We start from the raw sequence: 18,995 nt of genomic DNA on the forward strand, positions 1-18,995 counted from the left end.
CTGAGGAGCTCAGTCAGCCTGCTTATATAGAGCTCCAGAACAATGTAACTGTTGCCATTTTCTAAAACTATCCAATCACTGAATGTCACTTTCGATCCTTCATTTGCATACAAACTATCCAATCACTGAACGTCACTTTCGATCCTTCATTTGCATAACTATCTACAGTATTCCCCTGCTGGCGCAGGGTGAAAACTTCAGTACATAACAGCAAGCATGCTGCTTCCCCTACCTTCCAAGGATAAAATCATGGCAAGAGGGAGATCAACCTGTCCTGTCATTGTCCATCAGTCAGAAAAGGAGGGTTGCAATGAGCCTTCTGCCCTATCAGGGAGATCACTTGGTTTCAACTGACAGTTGTCCTGTGACTGTGGAGCTGAAGGACCAAACACTTTAGCCTCTGCCATTAGCCAGGGGACCAAGTGCTACAGGATGGTTGCTCCTAAGAAGAACATTGTGGCAAAAAAGAGACTAATCTGGCCCATCCACTGGCTAAATAAATTAGTAATTTATGTTTTGAGGGAAAATACCTTAAAATATATCTATTTAATATTATCTAAATGCAATATTTATGTGGATTCTTTTTTTAAAAAAGAACAACAGATTGATGCATAAACCAGAAGGGATAGGCATGTTTGAAAACAACTTGGAATGGAAACAGTCAATCTCTAAAGAGTGCCATCTTCCATCAGTGCCCACATCAATGTTACCACTCTGCTGGATCAGGCCAAAGGCCCATCTAGTTCAGCATCCTGTTCTCTCAGTGGCCCACCAGATGCCTATCTAGCCCTCAAGCAGGATGTGATAGCAACAGCACTCTCCCCACCAGTGTTTCATAGCAACTAGTATTCAGAGGTCTACTGCAGGCTTCCTGAAACTTGGCTCTCCAGATGTTTTGAGACTCAATTCCCATCATCCCTGACCACTGGTCCTGCTAGCTAGGGATCATGGGAGTTGTAGGCCAAAAACATCTGGAGGGCTGAGTTTGAGGAAGCCTGGTCTACTGCCTCTGACAAGGCATTCCCTCATCAATTTTTCCACAGTGGTGACAGTTGCCCTGTTCTACAATGATACTCACATGAGGAAGGGGAAGGGGCTATACTTGCAAGACTTACCCCCACTTCTGGAACCTATGCTAGCCTCTCCATAAGGCTGTCCATGAGTTAACAGGAATAGCCTGCTGAGTGCATGGCGGCTGTCCCTATGTATTAGAACCATGAGTGTCCAGATTTACAGCTGATGAGGACACATTATGTATATTTCAGGATGCTGTCCTGTTCCAGACAGGTCCTCATCCCATAGGCAGTATCGGACAGAGGCACAGGACAAGGGCAAGTGAGTGCAACTTCATTCTTCACTCTCCTTGCTTGCAGTTTGTTGCTGAATGCTCAAATAGGATTAGTGTCAGAGCTGATAACAGTCCATGAGCTCCCTGTGATCTTCTGGCCCTTTCACCCATCATAATGACAGGCATTTTGTTAATATACTAAAGTTGATTTTCCTTTTATTTGCACTTTTCTCTAATCTCTCTTCTAAAGGGTAAAACGGCGGATATTGCTCTGCGTAGCTTCTAGCCTTGTTTGCATTCCTGTAGCCTCTTTGCTAGGAAATTAGCATCATCTGGAAAATCTGAGATAACTCAATGGCCGAGATGATTATATTCTAGTTTCCATCACCATTTAATATTACCCTCTCATGCTGAAGAAATAGCTTTCAAAGAACAATGAGTGATTTACACAGTATTGCAAATCAAAGCTTTCTCTGAAAATAGATTTTCTAAGCTACTGTTAATGTCAAGACTTTCTTATTTCCATTTATATTAAACAAGCAAAAAAATTAAAAATTAAATTCTATACTACATTGTAAGAGGTGGCACTAAATCTTTGTGTACACACATTTACATAGATGTGACTGATTAATATAATACATCAGGTGCTTACAAATCATGGGTGAATTACAACATCTATTCCTGCTGTGTTTTTGAATTGTAACTTATCCAATAAAAACTGTCATGGTCCCAGCTCCTTAAAAGCAAGGCTAGCAGCCATGAGAAAATGAGCCCCAATGGTTTATTTGCCTATAGAAAGTCTCAAGACCAGCTTCTAGCTTTTCATATGCTCAAAAAACAGCAATGCCTTTGGGCCCCGACTCTATTACCTCTTGAATCTCTGCATGGATGAAGCAAATTCAGTCATGTGAATATTCAAGAGTGAGTGAATCATCTAGTTGCTGGAGCTCCCAACAATCATTTTAAATTTTTTGTTTTAACCACCCTCAACAATTTGATATCACCAGCAATTAAATCACTGCTGACCCCAAGTCTTGATTATTGATGAACAAGTTGAAAAGTACAGACCTCCATACTGATCCTTGGGGACTCCACTTTCTATATCCCTTAATTGGGTGAACTGTCCTTTTATTTCTACTCTTGGCTTCTTCTTCCTTAACCAAGCACTGATTTGTTAGGATCAGCAACTGGTTCAGGAACAGGAAGCAGAGAATAAAAATAAAATGGGCAGTTCTCCCAATGAAGGGATGTAGACAGTGTCCCTCAATCCTCATCAATGTGAACAATATTGAACTAGATGGCCCAATGGTCCTATGTTATTATGATTTACAGTGCAATCCTATACTTGTCTTTTCAAAAGTAGATCCCACTGAGTTCAGTGGAGCTTAGCCCCAGATGAGTGGGTATAGGCTTGCGACTAGGAGCAGCTTCTCTGATGGGGTAGAGTCACAGCAGTAGCTTCATGGTAACAGCACCACTGTCACATAGGTGGGTGTGGAAGGGCTCTGCAGATACATCTGCACAGCTGCAACCACTACCTTGTCCCTCTCTGTCCTAAGATGTAGCAGAAATGCTGCCACCAGGAGGCTTTTACTGCAGTGCTCCACCACTAGGCCAGTTGTTTCTGATTGCAGCCCTGTTTACTTATCTTTGCTTGTGGACAGAAAGAGTGGGGGGAGATCATCTGACAAAAGGATTGTGGCATAGCCATGTACATACTTTTCAGGAGAGAGAAAACACCATCAATACCCGCTTCATTCAAACATACAAAACTATTGTTCTCTCCCTCCACCCCTCTATGTAAGACAGACGTGTGTCAATGTACGAAGCCAATAACATCTACAACAACTCTGTATTGGAAACCCTACATGAAAACACATATTGCAGATGCTACAGAAATGGAGTCTAGGATAACTATGCCTAGAAAAGAAAGGTGAAGGTAGATTTGTTCCAGGGTGACCCATTTCTTTGCTTTCATAATGCTTTAAGCATCCATCTTGTCAGCTTAGAAGATGAAACATATTCTTCACTGTGTCTTGCTCTTTCCCCAGATAAATTAGCTTGTCATGGGCACCCTTAGCCAATGCATGATATGCCTAAACACAGCTAGAAGTGTTTTGCATTTGCTTGTGCTTGCTCAATCCAGTAACAAGAAATATCCCATATAATGTAACAGCGGTTCTCTGCTTGCTGCTTGTGCACTCAAGCATTGTAGCAAAGCTGGGAAATCATGAGCAGAATGCCAGCCAAATACCCCATAGGAATTTCTTTATTATGAAATAATAGGCACCATAAAACCTATATATAAAAAAACCTCAACCAAACTTATATCTGAAAGCATTAGTGGCAAGAAATACCATTTTGACTAACCCAGGTTTAAAGGCCATGAAACCAAATAATTTGCAAAAACTTACAGGAGACTCAAAAGTTCTACTGAAAACTACACTAGTTTGATTCAGAGGCAGATTATTCTGTAGAATTCTATCATATATTTTCTACATCTCAGACTACAATTCAAACTTCATACAAACTGTGGTGGCTCTTAGATTGTGGAACATAGTGTCCATGGCGTCTACTGGTAGGGGGTATTGTGTTTTGGCCAAATAATGAGGGAATCAGTGTGTTTCAGCTGTCTTCCCATGAGGGTTCAGGACCCCTGCCATTTTTGTCCTTTTCTGTGATGTATAGCTCTATAGTTCTCTGTTTCTTTAAGTCCATGGGCTTTGCAAGAAATAAGGCCATCTAAAATATTGTCTGAAAAGTTTTTAAATCAGAGTAGCAGAGGATATTTTTAAAAGTTAAAAGCTTCATTTACATGTTTAAAAAATTCTATGTTGCTATGCTTAAACAAAGCAAAGCAAAAGGAGCTCTTTAGAACTCTGTAGGCAACATTTTAGACATGAAAAGCCTATTGGAAGACAAAGAGTCCAGAATGAAAAGGCCAGGATGAAGATGCAAAATTCTAAAAATGTTTCTGCAAGAATACACCACTTGGCCACCTCTTAATTATTTTAAGGTAAGAAAGAGCTAGAGGCAAACCCCTGCTCCCCACCTTCCTTGGGGGTTATGGAGGAAAGTGAATCCTTTTTTCCTCCCACATAAAGACTCTGAACCTTTGTTGTAACCTACTCTGGAAGGACTCCTGTGCCCATAAATTTAATCCAATTTGGCCAAAAGTACAAATTGTGATGGTCATTTTTAGATACCCTTTTATAGTGAATGGGGAACACAGAATTTCAAGCAGGAAGAGACACTGAGGCAGCATGCCTCTCCATGCATGCCAGCTGTCTTGAATTAAACCCAAGGTTGTTTTATAAGAATATCGCAGCAAATATATCAGATCCCAATACTTAGTTGTACTTTGTTTCCTAAACCATATTCCACAATTGCCACTATTGGACATGCATATTAAATTTGAGCAGCTACAGCTGGCAACGTGGAGCTAGCTGCTTGTGTCCGGCTTTTATCGCCATAGGCAAATGATCTATGCAGTATGATCCTGTGCATGTTTACTCAGAAGTAAGTCCTACCATGTTTAATGGGGTTTACACCCAGGTGTGGTAAAGATTACAGCCTAAGGCTAGAATCCTAGGCACACTAATTTGGGAAAAGCACTGAGCTGAGTGGAATTTTCTTTTGGTATACATGCCTAGATATGTACTGCATAATGTATAATGCCAAGCTCCTGCATTTGAAAATAGCAAGCATGCTTTTTATGACTCAGATTCTTCAGACTCAGATTCAGGTGTGAATTTCCACTAAAAGGCTATAGATCCTAGGCAACCTTTTATTACCTTTAAGTGACTGAAGGTAAACATGATTAGCAATCTCAACCGTCAACAAAGTAATTGCCAGAAAAGTGAACTTTTTAACTGAATCCCATATTTAATTGAAATGGGAGGGAGGGGGTACCAATTCCATTATAATGAAATCCATAGAACTGTAGCACAGTTATCTGGAGAAATATATTTTTAAACCTTTTAAAGCACACAATAACCACAGAGCTCAAATCTTGACATTACTGTCAAATAAGTAAATACCTATCTGACTAATTATGCCATAAATTCCTATCCCAGCATCAAAGGTCACCGAAACAGAGCATTTGGATGTTAGTAGCTGATTGCAGTGCAATGTTTTAGAATGTTTTCTGTGGAAAATATATCAGAACCATGGCCCAATTAGAGGTGAGAGACCAAGCCATATTGAATTTATTTCAACAGAAAATAATTAAGAGATGTAACACTGTAAAGGGTATGCCATGGCACCAATTTCTATGGACACGGATGTATGCAAACTCTCATTAGTGTGAATGGTAAGGGTTTCTTAGTAAGTCAAATGCATACATGCACTTATAACAGTAAAAGGCAACCTCTTACCTATTTTTGCTCATTTTCATACTTTGTCAGCAGCACGGCAGATAAACTGGGGGCAGAAAGGAACCTCTACCTGCTGACTCACATGAAAGCCAGCTAGCAGAAATGGCCATTTAATCTGAAATGAATGAAAAAACAGGAGCAAATTTAGTTCAGTTTTTCTTTTAACAAAACAGTCAACGTAATGAATAGGCCTCATTGTCATCACACCATTCACCGTTCATTTTGGGCTGGGGATACTTTAACTGGGAGCCCTCTCAAAGGCTGGAAGTCCCCTCTGGTGACTGTCATTTTATATAGTGTATTCCAGAGCATTTGGGAGAAAGGGACAGACTACTAACTGTATTGTCTCCTGATGTTTACACAGAAACTCACTTTAAGGTTGAGTTAATGGTAGAACAAAACGCTATCACTGATGAGGCCTGCAGAGAGTAGTAATGCATAATGTCCTTGGGTCTCATATGCCACACCCCTCCACATCCTTCACCAGCCCTGCTTTTCACCCTCCTGTAATGTTTTTGCCTGGCTGGAATGTATCTTTTCAACAACGCCTCTTGCTTTCCTGCATGGAGGATAGAGAAGTGTGTAAAGAAACTATGCTACTGTACACAGGTAAATAACATTACACCACTGGCATGCAGGTCCCAGAAAGTTGCCCAGAATGTACTGTGGCTAATAGATTTCTGTTCAGTAAACTGAAAGGGGACCCATCCAAAGCACTGCCTTATGAGAGGTGGTTCCACGTTGAGTCTTTGACCAGCCATTTTGAGCTTATTCTTCATTTATATGGTACAGGGACAACACATTTGAATGCATGCACACAATATACATTGAGTGGAAATGAGTTGCTATCCAAAGCTTTGTGGACCTGGGACATGACTATGCTCTAAGGCAGGGGTAGGCAACCTAAGGCCCATGGGCCACAAGCGGCCTACGGGGGTCGTTTAACCGGTCCACGAGCCGCCCCCAAACCGAGCCGCCCACTCAGCGAGTCCCCCCCGCTCAGCGAGTCCCCGCCCGCTGTGCTAAACGGGTGTGGCATGGCACGGGAACTCGCTTCCATGGTGCTGGAAATCATGTCTGCACAGACACAGATGCTGGAAATCACGGCTGCTCATGCTCACGCCGCAAGTGATCCAGCCCACGGAGGGATCTCTGCTGGAGTGAACCGGCCCGGGCGAGGTAAATCTTGCCGACCCCTGCTCTAAGGCAGTAATCTGGAAAAAGCCAATATCTTCCTTGCCTGGGAGCTTTTTCACCAAATCACAACCAAATTTGTACATTTCATAAAACCTTAGTGCAGAGACACCAAGTGCCACTTTTATTGTGGCAGAAGATGCCTAAGCACTTAGCCAAAGTATAAATCTGAATATGACTAAACAGGCAATTTCAGGGAAGGGGGTAGATTTTTTTATTATTATTATTTTGCTGTAACTTCTGTGAGTGTTTTCAAATTGTGAGGCTATTTCTTAAAATTCAGGGAAAGTGACAGAAATTATTATTCTTGCCAGCATGTGACATTCTGATAATATTTCACTAGTGCTGAATGGTTTTTGTTGCCTCCTGTTTCATACTTGCAGCTATTTTGTCATGGAACAATTAGCTTTGAGTTGAACGCAGTGGTTGCCAACGTATGAAATTTAGTTTTCCTGCTGGGTAGAAAACTGGGAGAAATTTCCTGCTGCTCTGCCAAGCCTGAGGTGATCATCAGTAATCCTGCAGGCTCCCTCTGCTCTTCTGGTGATAAATACTTCAACCGATTTGGCTAGCTCTTGATTCCCCCCACCCCCATTTTATGTGCTGATTTAAAGCAGGGGATCTTTGATTTCTCTGTTCACACAATTATTATTGTTGTATATTCTACAGCTTTTGAGGAGGCTGATGAGTCTTTTTTTAGCAGTGTCTGTGGTTGCAAATACTTTGCAGCATTGTTCAACACCATAGGACCATTACCTGTATATGCATGCTTAAAAACTGGCCACCCATGGGTAGCATTTAGGAATAACACATATCCTACAGTGTACCCTAAGAGGCAAATAGGTGCACTTCTTTTAAGCTAAGTAAAGGAAAGCTTTCACAACAAAAAATGTCAAAATGCATTTTCCCCAAATCGGAATACACATATTCATATTTACATCTCTAGATGAAACACAAACACACACAACTACAGAGAGCACATTGGGACAAAGTTGGAAAAAAGAAATCACAGCCAATGAGTAGGCTTCTGTGAAACTTATTAAAGTTGAATGAGTCCTGCTCAGATTCTCTCAGTGTGACTCAGAGGGTTCCATAAAATTTACGGGCAAAAACAATATTCTGTGAAGCTAAGGAACAAAGAGGGAATGTCTTCTTTAGAAATTTACAAGGGCCAAGAAGTGAAAATGGTCACTTGATGGACAATAAACTTTACACAATTGCCGCCATTCAGAACTGGTAAAGTACAAGAATCATGTAGAAAAATCTATCTAGAAATGGTGGAAATGTTGCTGGTAGGGGTGATTCATCAGGTGACAAAGGGATACATTAAACATGTATTGGATGGAGTTGAACTCCCCTTCAAAGATCAGGGTCCCAGCTTGGACACATTTTAAGATGTAAATACCTTTACATCAATGTGAAGTAGCCTGAGGGATATAATTTTTTTATTATTCTTTTTAACTTCATCAAAGGTAAAAAGCCTCTCTAAAGCAATTGGTCACTTGAGCTGCTCTGGAATATGGCAGCCATCTGCTGTGGGCATCACATGGAATTTTTTAAACATGTGAAGTGTGTGGAAATACCTTCTCAGCCCCAGTGAACACCCACACCCACACACCACAGTGACATCAGTCTCCTCAAAATGCCCTGGTTTAGATTTGGGAAAACCAAAACAGATGTTGGGACTGTTCTCCTCTAGACTCTAATTTAGGATTTGCCATCCTGTTTTAAGCAAAACATGTGTCTATGCAACCCATACAGCTTAATCAGATATTTACTTTAAGAAGTGTCAATATTTTAAAGCTCTTGAGTGCAGACTTGGGCAGTGAGAAGCAGCAGCAAAAGACTTCCAGTGTTTTAGAAACCATTTTGACAAAGAGCTGCAGGGGTGGAATTCAGAGTGGGCACAGTAGAATTAATTATGATCTTGGGTGCTATCCACATTAACCACACAGCTTACACATACTGTTATGAGTTTGGGGTGTTAAACTCTACACCAGCCCCTTTGTTCCCTAGATCCAGCAAGCATTTAAAGCTAATCAAGCCAAGTTAGCTTCCTAGTGAGGTGATGGGTGATTAAGGGGCTAGGTGCAAGATGGCAAATGGTGAGGTTCCCTCCCTCAACAGATAAAGCCAGAGTTTAGAGACTTGGGCAATGATGTGAGCTGCAGGAAAAGCAGCAGGCTGGAGTAAGAGCCTGAGTCATGCTTGATTTCTCTTTGAATTCAAGGTTGTGTATATAAAGCATATATCATAAAGACACCACCGTCTCCACTGTGCCTCATTCCTAACCCAGGTAAGTGTCTGGAATCCCTGGAATTTCACACCACTATGAGATTGGGGTAGTGTGCAACAATACAGTAGGTCTGCAACTCACACTTATTTTTCTTTTGCATTCACAGCTTTAGGCAGATCGCAAATAGATAGATAGATAGATAGATAGATAGATAGATAGATGATAGATAGATATAGATAGATAGATGATAGATAGATAGATAGATGATAGATAGATAGATGATAGATAGATAGATAGATAGATAGATAGATAGATAGATAGATGATAGATAGATAGATAGATAGATGATAGATAGATGATAGATAGATAGATAGATAGATAGATGATAGATAGATAGATAGATAGATAGATAGATAGATAGATAGATAGATAGATAGATAGATATAGATAGGAGACAGTAGATACTTGCTTACCATGAGATACCATGAGATATCATGGGGTGTCCGAAGGATATTCCTGTATAGAAACAGCTTTTAAACCCCTGTGCCTTGCTTACAGGGCTCTGGGACAAGGTCACTGGTAGGCTCCAGTGGTATCTTGTGGAGCCATCTAAGATCTCACAAGACCTTGGGTGGCAGGGCTGGTTGCATAATTTTGCCTTTGTGTGTGGACCCCTGGAATGTAACCCCAGAGTAAATTGCAGGCCTACTCTACACATTTCTAAGTGATAAGTTAAAAAAACAGTTCTGTTCATCACACACACACACACACACACACACGACTACCCAAAAAAAGTTCTGTGAAATCTTGAAAACATATCCCAAAGTTCTCCATTTTGTTTCATACAAATATCCATCTTCTGTGTAATAGAAGTGACTCAGAGACAGAGAGGTAGGCATATAACAACACATAAATGAGCAAATTAGGATATAAAGCCTATCTTGGTTGTCTCCTATACCAGTGTCTTATCTATGCTTCATTATATAATATGGTCATTTAACCAAATGCTAGAAATCAGAATGTGAGGAAATATGTCTAAGTGTTATATAATAAGAAGATCATTTGTATGTAGTAAACGGAAAGTGAGTTTCTCAGGCTGCTGTACTTGTATTTAGCAAGTTAACAGATTGGACCAATAAATGTCTGACCTTTTAATAATTTTCCCAATTATCTTTACACAATAATTTCTAGATTAGGGTACTGTGCAAAGGGAGGGCTTGAGGGTTTTTTAATAGATGGAGATTATGTCATGCTGTTTTAAAGAAATACAGATGAGAAATATGGAAGAAAAATGTAGATTGCAATCTAATTACTGCAATGTGAAATCATATGTCTGAATTCATGACTGGTGTTTGGTGCATAAGAAGAAGAGAAAATGTGAAGATAAATATGCCAGAAATGAATACAAGAAAATGATCAACCATAAAATGGGAAGAAAAGAAATGTAGAGGTTTAACGATACAGCACTGGACTGTGATCACTCTCTTTTATTCCCAAAGACTTTATAATTTTTCTGACATCTATTACTTTTCTTACATATTTACATTTATAAATACTTCTGGTTGATGATAATAATTTTTACAGCACAATATTGATTCATTTGCCCAGCAGCCCAGAGGTTTAAAAGCAAGTTCAGAAAGCCAGAGTTCAGATAACAATTTATGCTAACAATGGAAATAAACTGTAGGCATTATTCCCTCTTATATAGTGGAGGCACAGTTACCCTTCCACCTCCACTTCTGCAAAGATAACGTCATTATTGCACCCTAAGGGATGGGGTTGTGGGGGGAGGGGGAGCTGTGACTGATTGATTTTATGTTGCCTCATTTTTCATCTGCTCCTTGAATTATTGTAGCATCTGGAAATGTTGTGGTTTGGTTGCCCATTGGGGTTGTGAGTCTGGGCAGGTAAGGAAAGTGAGGAGAAATATATCTATATATTTTCTCAATCATGCAGCTGGCCTGGGGATAATCTGGGGCTGCTCTTTAAGGGTTATTATGCAAAATTTGGGTGAGTGCTAGACAGTAGGGTCTGGGTGCATGTGTTGGGTTCAAACCTAAGGTTCACCTAGTGTCATGGACTGGCTGGATGCAGAGGAATGGAATCAGCTGGGGAACCACCAAGGAAGATGTCTCAGAGCCCAGGGAGTTGTGGCGGGACAACAATGAGTGGTCTGAGGGAGCAGAGGGAAAAGACGGCGAAGAGGAGTTTTTAGAAGCTGAAGAGTTAGCAGGGGCTGATGAGCTGGGTAGAGTCTGTGGTAGAGAGAAGTCAAGAATCAGAGGCAGAAGCAGAAGCAGGTGAGTGAGGGGATTGTGAGGCTAAGAGCCAGAGATGAGTCAGGCTGGTGAAGAGTTATGGGAGTCTTCCCCTCCTGCTCTGTGATAAGCTCCCCTTCCCCCTGTCTTCCAGAACCAGGAGAGGGCTGAAATGGGCAGAACAGAGACAGGCTGCACGCGTGTGCAGTCTCCAATTGCTAGGGGAAAGCCCTGTGGAGGAGGGTGTGGGAGGTAGCTGTGGGGAGACAAGGACTTTTAATCTCAGCAATTGATTCTTGGGGTAATACCTACGAGTACCAGGGATCAGCTGCTGTGCTCATTAGGTCTGATACTCAGCCAAGTTTGTGAAGATTGTGTTTTGCTAATAAAGAGTTAACTCCAACTTTCAACAGTGTGATTTACTGTCGGCTTGCTCTGTGGCACCTAGCAAAGAGGGAATCATTTCCTCCCCATCCTTACCTTGGAATCCACAGCCTTTGGCTGCATCACATCCTCAGGTTTCTGGAATGATGCTTCTTTCCCAGCGTTTTCAAAGATGAATCATGGGAGAACAGAAGCACGTCTGTATGAAGGGTGGCAACATGACTAATGATATCCACTGTTATGTCACACCATGCCCACTGGTGTGAATGAAATTTGGTGTGACACAACAGTATATCGATCAAAAAGCCACTGTTCCATAATGCAACAAAGAATGTAGCTTCAAAGGAATGTTAGAAACTGGGAGAGCATTATAACATGGAAAACTAACACAATAATCCCCACATCCGAATGTACCCCAAATCATCAACTGCTCACAGTTCATGAATTTGTCTAATTGGGTTGCAGTTCCTCCAAGTTGTTGTACTTCCCCACTCCATGTTTTGCCTCATGAATCATATTTGTGAGTGTGGGAGCAAAAAATTGTTTGCCAAAATATGGATAAACGGAATTCAGGAATTTCACTTGCTTCTATGTTTCTCTTACATTCCAGAGCTCTCCAGTTCAAGACATGGAACAATGGATTATTGTTACTGTTTATCAGGAAATAAATAACTTAAGTAATATTAACACATGGACTTCCATGTTTTAATATTACCTCATTATTCTCAGCAATGTAATTAGATTTGGAGATGCATTTTCATGCTTAAAATATATTTTAAGTGCTCTGCTGGATGTGGCAAAATCATTTGTTAGAGGGTGTGCTTTTTCTGAAGGACAAAATGCTTTTTCATGAATAAGATTCCATCAATAAAAATATCCTGCTTGAGTCTCTAATTTAAACTGGAAGGACAGGAATGCATGTAAACCTTTTTGGACAAGGTAGCTAGCATTGGATAACAAGATGAGAGGTTTCCTGCAAACTTGCCAGGAACTAAGCTGCATGAGTGATGTCAGGTCAAAATGAAGTCCTTTATGCTCACTCCAAAATCAATTGGCAACCAATGCAGACTATGGAACACAGGTGTAATGTATAAAGTGCCAGTTAATAAGCAAACCACTCCCAACTGTCTTCATCCATCAAGGCCCATCTGGCAGTTTCACTCTAAAGAAGCAAGCCAGCAAATAAACAAGCAACCATGGACTCTTTGATCATTTCTGGTCCCATGGCCTTCAAAATATAGAGACACCTTAACCCAAAGGTTTTCAACCTCTTTCAGTCAATGGCTCCTTTGACCAGCTACATTCTTTCTGCGGCTCTCCTATGGGGAAATGTGCTCTGAGCCTCAGAAGTCCAGTTATGTCACCCCTTACCTGCAGAGCCAGCAGCCCCTCACCCCTTTTCGAACACCCTCCCTTGTGGAGTGTTCCCTCAGCCTCCTTTCCTCTCTTTTCTCCTTCGGAGTCCTCTGAGCAGCAGCTGCCACCACCGCTGGTCTCTGAGATTCCCCCCACATCAAAGAGAGATGCCTCCTCGAGCTGCCCCCCAGGGGCCTAGAAAGAGGATGCCCCCAGCCTTAGAAGCCTGCTGGAGACTGGCCAAAGGGAGGCAGCAGTGGCAGCAGCAGGCGCTGCTGGGCCTGCATGGCAGAAAGACTCCCTTTGGCACCAGGCACTCAGCTCCCAGGTGGGCATTGCACACAGCAAGCACAAGAAAGGCCAGCACTGCACCTGCCTGCCTGCCTGCCCGGCCTCGCACTTGTCCACCTGTTCCCAACAGCAAGGGCTGGTGGACTGGCTGGGTGGGTTCCCTCACCCATTGCTTGCTTATTCTGAGGCTGCCTCTCATATGGATCTATGCCAGTCTCTTCCTCATGCAACCCACATTTGGAGGAAGGTCTGAAAGGGGAGCCTGTCAAATATACACAATCAGTTCCCATTATCTGGAACAGCTCTGCAGGTGGATCAGCCAGGTGAGGGTAAGTGTTATACAGTGGGGTACATAAAGGGAGGCGATTTGCTTTCCCAGTGGCTACTTCTTAGGGCTGTACAACCATCTGTCCAAAGCCTAGATTCTGAACCAAATTGGCCCGAGTCAGGTTCATATCAGCCCTCATTAAACATGTGTTGGGGAAGGGGGAGAATAAGGAGAAGGGGACACAGACTAATGTTTAAATCTCTGGTTATCATTATAATTATTATATATTGATTTATACTTCACATTTCCCAGATGGGGCAGCTCCCAATTTGCTCCAGGGCTCAGATCCAGGTCAGGTTGAATGTGAAGCATCCTGCATCAGATCCAAAGTGCTGGGTTGGGTCCCAGATTGGCTCTGGGGGACTTGTGCACAGTCTTACCATTGCTATCTATACCCTGCTCTTTGAGACATCTACATAACACGTGTGCACATGTACACACCCTAATGCCTATTTATTTGTAATCAAAGTGATGGAGTTCCAGTAAACAACAATAATGTCCCCAATTCAATCCCTGGCATCTCTAAGTGGCACTAGGAACATCTGAAACCCTGAAAACCACTCTTAGCCATTATGAGCAATATGGACCTAGATTGAACGATGTAATGCAGTTTCTCATGTTATTCAGGCCTCAAGGAGTGACACAATGTAGTTGACATAAGGGACAGTTATGGGAAGGGGAAAGGAGGGGAAAATAGGTGCGAGATACATGCTGGGGCAATGTGCTTGAGAGGCATGACTTGTATGTTATTCACATGAATGCTCACAAAAACATTTAAAGCCAGTGGAGCTACAATGTGCTTTAATTCTTTCCCTTATCAAATTCACACACAGAGATACTGGATACGCAAAATATAAATGCCTAGCTGCATTTTTTTTTTTATGGAATTCATCTGCAGCTTGTACCATGTTTTTAATAGTCTGGCAAACCAGCACTAGGAACATCTATATTAGGACCTTCAATAGTATGAATGATGCTGACAATACCAAAATGTGGCCTCAGCAAATATGTGTATCTGTCAAATGAATCTAATGGCTAACCTACTTACATGCCAACAGTTTTTCTTCCCTCTCTCTCTCTCTCTCTCTCTCTTATTATTTCTTTTCTGTGTGAGCTAAATGGGGGGCAAAAGAGCTCCACTGTATTCTGTTTTGTTGAAGTACAGTTTCTTTGGACAGGTGTGCTCCAAGAACATGAATTAGCTGGATTGGAATGTAGATGTAGAATTATTCAGCTGCAGTTACTGGAAATTCAAATTAATACTCAATGGATCTTGAGATCCCCTATCTTGGATGTATAGCATCTTTTTATAAAGCTCTTATTCTCTCTCTCTGAATTAAAAAAGATATTGAGAAAAGCTCACAAATTCTGGAAGGCATATTGGATGTAAGTCACAACAACATTGCAATTCCTGTTACTTTACCTTCTGGGCATACAGTCTGGTTGGAAGCTACGTTTCAATATCTGGACAGATATCTTGGGAAATGGTTGGCTCTTTTTCTGTCTCAAATGAGCTAATGTGACCACTCTGAGAACCGCTTATACTCTAAGCAAGGTTTATAAATCCTAGACTGGAAGCTGGGCAGGAACACGACTTGCTTTCAGAAAGGGCTATTAACTGGAGCTTGTGGGGAGGTGCTTTAGCCAAGAATCTTAAGTTAATTAAAGCTGACATCAGAACAGACATTATTGTTAGCCTGGCTAGATGTCTATAGTTTGAAGAACATTTGTGTACAGTTTGATTTGAATTGCTACTGCCCTCTAGCTGCCACAGGGCAAAATTAAAATAAAGATTAGCATATCATGTGACCCCATGTGACACCCAGACTGAACACAGGTGGCAGGTAGTGAATTCTGCATTTCTCTAAGATTTCAGTGTGGATTCTGCATTTCTCTAAGACAGACTTGCCCTGAGGTAGAGGGAGGAACTACACGTTTTCTCCATGATATTTTCTGCACTTCTGGTTTTACAGAACTCTCCCTAGTTGAGACTATATGCTTGAAATGTCATACATTTTCCTAACTTTTTTGTCTGTTCTGTTCTAAGGGGATAAAATGAACAATGTTCTGATTCATCTGCCAATGAAAATGTTGAAAGTCTGAGTGGGGCTGACAGTTCCCAAATCTTATTACTTCATTCCTAACTTTATTTTACATTGTGTCAGTGAGTGATACAGCACAAATCTACAGTGACAAGCTAACCATAAAAAAAAGAATGTAAGTGATACATTGAGTCAATCCAGGCCAGCATTTTTATCTGCGTGAAAGGGGGAAGGCAAGGTAGACTAAAATATAAAAGGAATGTTGAAGTTTGGGCAATTAGCTTTATATTCCTTGAACTTTTTTCTAATCCTCAGCATGTAAAAACATGACAAAGGTGTCTGATTTCAAATTGCAAATATAAGAATTGTTGAGTAAAAAAATCACAATAAGACAGGAAATATACCTAACAGAAGATGTAATATATTCAGAAGAAAGTATTATTTCATTCCAGGGTTTGGCATACATAGAGAAATTGCATGTTTTGATGCACACAAAGGCATTAGGAACAAAGGAAGCAGACTTAGACCAGACCAGACCATTAATCCGTCTAGTTCACTGGCTGGCATGGACTCTCCAGGATTTCAGACAGGAGTCTCATCCATTCCAGTCTTGCCTGTAGACACCAGGGATTCAATCTAGGACCTTCTGCATGCAATTATTGCCCTGGCCTATGTTACTGAGTGTCAAATAAAGAATGGAATCCAATATCAACTGTATATGTAAATGTGAAATTTTACATGTGAAAGTTCTGTATGGATATGTCAGTGCTGCATAATATCCCAAAATTTCATCTGAAGGAACACTCAGAGATCTTTAAATGAAGGATTCAGGGCCATTTTTCTATCTCATTTCCCCCAAACACAAATCCCAGTTCCTGCCAAGGACTTAACCCTGAATGTAGCCGTGGTTTAAGATCTCAGCTGCCTTTGTACAGATTTGCATTCATCTCACAAAGATTTAATATTGCTCTAGAATATAAACCCTTTTTTATTTATTTGATAATACAAAAACACCCTCCCCCCCCTCCTGCTCAAGCCCTTTGAACACTTTAGACAGCTGGGATTTGCATTTCTAATGCTAGGCTTGAAGAGGTGAGCTGAAAGTATTGAAATTTTGAGCTTTTTTTCTAATTGCCCTTCAAATGTGTAAAGCTGTCTTCGTCTGTTGGGAAAGTCACAGAAAAGTCTATTAACTTTCACAAAATAAGGAGTTCATCCCCTTAATTTTTGATCTGGAGGCATCACACATTTCTGAGAAAGACCTCAGACTAATGTTACTTGCAGGCTGCTAAAGCCATGTCTATATTTGACCACCAACTGTCCTTTTCAGAATAAGAGGAAGAAAGGAAAGGAAAGGAAAATATACTACAGCAATTCACATTCACAAAGAATAGTGGGAAAATATTGGCAGCTCTGGCAGCATGTCTAAAAGAGTGAGCAAATAATTCAATAGCTCTCAAACAATGTGAAGAAAATTCTTTTGTGTAGGTGACATAGCCCAGAACTAGGATTGCATTGCAAACTTTAGAAATATTTATTTTTCAGTTAAGGAATGTTGAATCAAATAAAAGACACTTATAGTCAACAGGGCTGGTCCCAAATAGTGCTGCACTACCTCAAAAGCCAGAACTCTGTGCAATTCAATCAAATCCCAAGATATACAGAAGGCATGCAAGTTGCTAAAGAATGCAGAATAGAACACAGGTTCCTCAGAATGAGAAACCACTTTTTAATTTGATAATGGGCCACTTTTTACATTGGGGGGGGGAGTTCTGTAGCTTACTGATAGAGAGTACACGCTGTGCATGTAAAAGGTTGCAGGATTTATATTTGAAATCTCAAGGTAGGGATGACGAAAACCTTGGAGAAGCTTCTGAGTTAAGATAGGCCCATAGTATTATGCATTATGGTGGATAAAGGGGGACATTCAATGAATTTCTACTGTTTTGCTCCTTTGCTGCTGCTGCTACATTTGCTTGTGCTTGATCATTCTTACTGGGGGGTTTATTGTTATAATGTAACTAAATCTATTTTCTTTCTTTTTAAAAAGTGCCTTTTTAAAAGAGTAAATTCAACACGAGTAGTGAGTTTCATCTGAATTTGATTCTCTCTCTTGCTATTTGGTATTGATCTTTGAGTTGGGTGGGGTTTATCCTTTTGTATATTGCAGGATTAGCACTTTTATGTGAAGGTGGCAGATGTAGGCAGGCAGAAAGTAGAAGCAAACATGAATGCACTTTCATCAGTCTGTCACCAAACTTCATAATGTCTTGATTTGTATTATGAACTTGGTGTGCTCATAAAATATCCTAGTATTGTGATGTAAACTATCAGTCTTCTGATAGCTCTTTCCCATCTTGGATTGTGATCAGAGCCAGACAATAACTTACTATCCTCACAACTCACTCCCCAGTTCCAGCAGTAACAGGGAAAAGAACATAAGAACCTGTCCAGAGAAAACTGATCAGTCTGGCTCCGGGTTGCCTACACTCACTGATAGGCATCAACTCTCTAAGGTTTCAAATAGGGGATATTCCCAGACCTAACTGGAAAGGTCAGTGATTGAACATGGGGCATTCTGCCAATGATGCCATAGCAGTGTTAAAGCAAACGAGGAAGTGTTATCCCACGCTGTGAACACAGATAATTCATAACCACTGTAATACCTGCTCCCTAGTGTCAATAAGTTCTTATATACTGGAAAGACACAGAAGTGAATAGATGGCAACAGTGCTTTTCCTTTTCTCTGCCTTCATTGTTTTGTCCAAGAAGCAAAACTGAGCCTTAAGGTACAATTTGAAAACTGAAGAGGGGTAAAAGATGGGTGCAAAAGATGTGAAAGGTGGTATCAGAATAGCACTCAGGGGTTGAGGCCATATGCCATCTGGTTTAAATGTTAGCTTACTCTGTGCTATGGTATAAGGACTAATGCAATAAATGTTATTGTTGTAGCATTCCTACTATGACCAAGTACCATCACAGCCTCCCCAATTCACATTAGAGCTTAAGAGGGGTTTGGGGGGGTGAGGGGGTATAAAAACACAAGTGGGTTGTAAAATTGTTGCATATAGAATATAATAGATATGCTTTGTTGACTGATGGTGAGCCCTTTTGCTTGATCTTGGTCTGTCAATTCTAGGTGTTTGTAAGGTAGTCATACTGTGAGAAAAACTTGAATGAATCAAATACTTGAAATTTCAAGCCTGATTTGACATTATGAGAACATCTGATATAAGCAGCAT

General features: G+C 40.9%; 1 long non-coding RNA gene across 1 annotated transcript in view; it reads right to left on the minus strand.

Moving 5' to 3' along the window:
* Positions 1-18,995, minus strand: part of LOC307223483 — a 261,583-nt gene that overhangs the window by 178,781 nt on the left and 63,807 nt on the right. The window contains exon 2 of the long non-coding RNA XR_013842107.1: positions 5,665-5,779. This is a non-coding gene — a long non-coding RNA (uncharacterized lncRNA). The remainder of the gene's footprint in view (positions 1-5,664; positions 5,780-18,995) is intronic.

Source organism: Podarcis cretensis, assembly GCF_951804945.1.
Source record: "Podarcis cretensis genome assembly, chromosome: 9".
NCBI lineage: Eukaryota > Metazoa > Chordata > Lepidosauria > Squamata > Lacertidae > Podarcis > Podarcis cretensis.